This window comes from Lolium rigidum, chromosome 2 (assembly GCF_022539505.1).
Source record: "Lolium rigidum isolate FL_2022 chromosome 2, APGP_CSIRO_Lrig_0.1, whole genome shotgun sequence".
In the NCBI taxonomy this organism is placed as follows: domain Eukaryota; kingdom Viridiplantae; phylum Streptophyta; class Magnoliopsida; order Poales; family Poaceae; genus Lolium; species Lolium rigidum.
Window position 1 is genome coordinate 197,483,066 of NC_061509.1, and position 5,842 is coordinate 197,488,907.

Here is a 5,842-nt window from a genome sequence, read left to right on the forward strand (position 1 = left end):
ATGAGAGTCTGGCGTGGAACTACAGATACGACCATAGGGCTTCATCATACCATGAGGGTACGATGGTCCTTACAGAGAATCTCACTCGAATATTCCAACTAAGTGCCGCTAGGGGATGCAGCATGAGCACAATTCTAGTGGAACCCTGTTCTTTGCCGTCGACTAATCTATGTATGGTATGGTAGACAAACAAAGTTTTAGCATTTACACAAAGTAGCCATAGGCTTGTATATGCCTTTTTCTTAAAGAAGATCATTTCTTTTTATTTTGTTTTTCCAAGGTTGGTGACAAAAGAGATGAGGTTTAGGGTTTGGTAAGTTTTGCAATGGTTCACCACCATTTAGCAAAGTAAGAAAGGTAGGGTTCAAAATTTACATATTAGGGCTACATGCCCACATATGTCTTTTTCTTTTATTTTGGTTTCTCAAAATAGATCCAAATGATTTTTGAGAAGGTTAGGGTTTTTCTTATTTGATTTCTTTCTCTTTTATTTTATTTGGTTTGTGATCTCCACTTGATCACTTTAGGTTTTTAGGGTTTATCACATAAGCATAATACACTCATCATGGCAAAACACAAGTATTAGGTATGAGCATTATGCATAGCACTCTATGTAAGAAAAGTTTTTTGTTGGTTCTCATTTTTGGAAAAAGGAAATTCATTTTCTCTTTGTTTTGAAATTTGGGGTGTTACAAACCCTTCCCCCTTAAACAAATCTCGTCCCGAGATTTTAAGAAAAGTTAGGTTCCTAAGAGAGATTGGGCGATATTATTTAACAGGGAGACATACTTGGCATGGCCTGAGGTGCTTCTTGGGCTTCTGCGACAGTCATGTTGTAGAGGCGACCGTTGTTGTTGTTCTGGTTCCTTCTTCCGGCAAAGCGGCGCTGGTTCTGAGCTGGTGCAGCGGTGTTGGCGGCAATCTTGGCGAGTCTCTTGGGGCACTCATTGGAGTAATGCCCAACCACTCCACACTCATAACAAGTGATGGTGGCCTTGTCCTTGTTGGCGACGGGGATGGCGTTGCTTCCAGTCCTAGGGCTTGTTGTTGTTGTTGTTGTTGTTGTTGCTGGTGGGATTGTTGTTGTTGTTGCCTCCGGGCTTCGGGGGTCCTCCGTGGTTGTTGGTGTAGTTTGGGCGGTAATTCTGAGCAGGGGGCTTGTTGTATTTTGGAGTATATCCTCCAGATGAGTTGTTGCGGTACTTCTGGGTATTGCTGGACCCATGCTGATTCATCATTCGGCGTTTGCGGTTCTCGTTGGCTTGGTGAAGCTTCCCTTCCATCTGGATGGCGGAGTCCACCAGGGCTTATAGGTCAGCAAAGGGAATGTTGACCAGTACGGTCTGCATCTCGTCATGTAGTCCGTTCAGAAATCTTTCCTTCCGCTTCTCATTGGTGTCGGTTTCATCCGGGACGTACCTTGATAGAGTAAGGAATCTGTCGCGGTATTCTACCACGGACATTCTGCCTTGCTTGAGTTCGCGGAACTCGTCTCTCATCATCTTGATCAGTCCTTGGGGCACATGGTACTTGCTAAACTTCAGCTTGAAGTCTTCCTGTGTCATCATCTCGTCCCGCATTCATTGCGCGGGCGCTTGTCCACCAGTGCTCGTGCAGGTCCCGACGGTAGTGGGTGGCGAACAGCACTTTCTCGGTGGCTTCAACTCCCGCAACTTCTAGGTTGTTCTCCATTGTCTGGAGCCAGTCATCTGCGTCGAGGGGCTCTTCGCTCTTGCTGAAAATGGGTGGGTTGGTGTTCTGAAAGTTTTTCAGTTTTTACCCAGGGTGGTCGTGGTTTCCATGGCCGTTGTTGTTCTGAGTAATCAGCTGCAGTGCAGCAATGTTGGCTTGGCATTCAGCTCTCTCGGCTTCTTGGTCGGCCATCATCATCTCTAGCATCTGCATCATGGCGTCTTGGGTGGCACTGCGGGTTGGTGGGGCCATCTAAACATCGGAGAAGATGATATGATAAGAGGGAAATTTCTACGGTTTGTTTGAATTAAAGTTCACGAAGTTCAAAACTTAAAAACTTGAGTAGTATTGAGGGGGTAAAAACCAGCAACACCTTTTCATTCATACCAAACATCACACATTACAATTCTAACACACCGTTGGTTTGAAGAACCATTCATTCGCTCTACGATACAAGGGGATCCTGATACAACTCACACCTACTTAAGTGCTGGGGTGATACTACTCTTCAGGGTGGATTCTTCGTCTTTACGGGTAATGTGCTTGAGAGGCGAGAGCGTTGTCCAACTCCTTGCGGGTCTTGTACAGCATGAAGTCGAGGTGTGCTACATAGTGGTTCATCTCCGTGTGCGAGGGCATGGTCATTGGTCTTCCCATGGGGTCATGTCTTGGGTAGTAGATGAAGCGAGTGTTCTTGATCTTGTTCTCATTTTGTCCACATAGACGGGCAATTGCTTCTTGCATTGCTCGGACTAGTCCTTCCTTCCAAGTGTTTCCCGTTACAGAAAACCAGATGGTTTCCCATACCGGGGTTCCAAGCTTTCGTCGTAGATCAGCAGAAACTTCCCACCGAGGTGGCCCTCCGGAGTGATTGTTGAGGGGTGTTCGGAAGAACTCGGGATACGGGCGTCCTAGATATTCCACTAGTTGCTTCAAGTCTTTCTCGAACATCAGGTTTCCTCCGTGACCAAGCTGATAGAACTCCCATTTGTACTCCATCTATGAACAATGAGGATGAGTAAGTTAAAGAGGTGGTCAAGTGTGCAAAATTTTATGTAGGCTTGCAAGGAAAAGTAGAGCATGAAATTCTCATTTTGAAAAAGATCTCAAGGATAAGAGTGAGAATAAGTTTTCATAAGTATTCACTTCATTTGTTTTGAAACTAAGTTTTGCGTGACGTCCATTCTAACTAGGGTCTCCTAAGGTCAAACAATGGCTCGATACCAACTTGTCAACACCCGGATTTTTAAGTCCGGATGCCTCGTTATGCCATACATCGCAATCCCGTGAATATTGTTGTTGCGAGACATAACAGACTTGAATATCATAAGTCATCATCCATTACATACCATAGTCGTCTTACAAATAGATCACATGATCCAATATTACACAAATAGTTGATCTACTGATCAACGGACATACACAAGTTCATAGCGGAAGCGTAAATAGAATGGACTCTCTAGTCCACAGGGCAACGTCTGACGTCAGAAGATTCCCTAGTTTTCGTAGACATCTTGGTTGCCATCATCTTGGTAGTTCTGCTTTTCTTCATAGTCTGGCCATTTGAATAGCCAGGCACAAAGCCGTGAGTACTTTAAAGTACTCGCAACTAATACTAATGTAAGTGCTAACAGTTCTAGTAAGGGGTGCTAAGCTCTAGTTTATTTGCATAAAGCCAATTTTAGTTCACAAGTATTTGAGAAAAGACTTATTCATGTGCTAACTAACTCAAGTGGGAACATTAGTGTCATTCCCACAACTCAAGTTGTGATTCAAAAACAAGTCACATTCACCATTCATTTCACCAACATTTTCAAGAATCTGACACCGGAAACTGTATGGCCTTTCCAACCATCCGTAACCGTGGACGCGGCTATTCGAATAGATTTACACTCTGCAGAGGTTGCACACTTGTGCCACAACATTTGATTTCATCCGTCGGGATTACCCCGAATCATCGTAACACAATACGCGGATCCTCAACCATAACCTTTCACTTACAAATCCTAGTATGAGCACCTCTCCCCATGAGCTTGGCCACCCAGTGAAGACCAACCGTCAACCCGGGAACCGCACAGTGGCTTGGCCGTACAATTCACCTCAATTCACATCATTTCTCAACAACGGAGGCAGCCTCTGGCATAACCCCTATGATGTGTGTTCGGAGGGAACCCATACTAAGATGCATAAATTTCCAGTTAAGCCCTACCCATAATCAGGTATTGTGGGGGTACTCAAAATTGGAAAGGTATCGCATTCGAACCAATATCAGTTTTATATCAAAAATCACCATCTTCTCTTGGTCATATTCACCTTCAAAAATCATTCAATGGAATGGCTCATCATTCCAAGGTTTCAAATTCATTTCAAAGTCGCATGTTCCCATCTAGAGTAGTCAAGTTTTAGTATCTAGCACTAGCACTAATCATGAGGGGTGCTAATTTTGCTTGGCTAGCTTGAGACTAAATTTACTACTCTAGTAACCTTCTTTAACTTTGACCAAAGTTAACTATAAAAGTAACTCTTGGAAAACAATAAGTAAAACTTGTATGGTAAAAACTTGGGATAGGCTTATGGTAAGAAAAGGTAAGACTAATGGTGCCTTGCCCCAAAGGGTTTTGCACTTTGCAAGAATATTAGCTTGCAACATTATAACTTGCAATAGTCTAGCTTGTCTTGGTTGTTGAGGTGGTCAAAGTGCTCTTCTTCTTCGTGGTAGAATCCTTCCTCTTCCTGGTATTTTCCTAAGTACTAGCGTCTATACACGAATACGAGGATACAATCACCAAACAATACTTAAGTAGCCTTAATTAGCCTTAATGGCTCACTCCAAATGATCTAGCATCATCACTTAGCATTGCTACCCAAAATTAATCTAGGGTTTTCTTACTTAGGGTTAGAGAAATAATTTCCTCTCATTACATATGTAAATGATAGTTTCCATATAGTTCTTGAGGAATAATTTCCTCTCATTGAATCTTCTTAAGATTTAATTTCTCAAACAATCATACATGAATTCATGTTGAACTAAGTCAACCATTCATCATCATCATTTGAGAAAATGATTTAAATGAGGTAGGATACCTCATACTATTTAACAATTCTAATTAGGATTTAAAATCACCAAGTATTTCATATAAGGGTATTTGACCAGGGGTTCAAACATCATATGAAATCACTAGGGACAAGATTTAAATGAAGTAAAAATACTTCATATGATTTACATAATAGTTGTGGACAATATCACTTAAATAAACTAGCCATATTGTCCATCAATTAAACTAGGGCATGATCATACAAAGTGACCACACCATTTTATTGTAGAAACAATTAGTGTAAGTCAAAAGTGAGCTATTGGAGTTGGAATTAACTAAGTATCTATTTTGGTTGATTTTTAATAATTATTTGAATATGAAAAAGTCCATGCCTTCTTCTTTTTATCATTTTAATTCTACGATAGATCTCAAAGTGAGACCAGTGGCATGTTGTAGAACTTTTCCATAGCTTTCCAACAATATAAAATTTGTTAAATTTTGCCAAGCCAAACATATTCTATGAATTTTCAAAGTTAGAGCCAGTATTGATTTGAATTGAATTGATTTAAACTAAGTTTGAATAAAAGGGCCGGCGGGAAACGGGATGGGCCGAAAGATTTAAATCGCCGTGGGGCCAGCCCAAGCAACGCTTCACATGCCACGGGCCGCCCGAGCGCAGGGGCCCGCACGTCAGTGGGTCAGTCTTACCGAAGCGGTACGGTTTGATGGTGGCCGTGCGATTAGATGCAGATCCGACGGCTGGCAGTCGTCGTCGTCGACGAGAGGGAGGCTCTGGCGCGGCGGAGGTAGGGGGTCGGCGGCGCTTCTGGAATCCGGCGAGGGATGGCGACGGTGCTAGGCGAGGTTGTCGTCGACGGCGAGTCGATTGGTACTGGTGGCGTCTCCGATGGTGCCCGAATTCGTCGGCGGCGATCTCAGCACCTCTGCGGGCTTCCGGTGAGCAATTGGCTGTCTAGCGGCGGCGATGTGCAGTGGAGAGGGGCGGAGGAGGTTCAGGGAGAGGAGTGGAGCAAGTTTGCTGTGGTGATGGAGGCGCGGGGGTGGCTCCCTTTATAGGATGCGAGGTGGCCGTGAGGGGTGCGGCAAGGGCGACG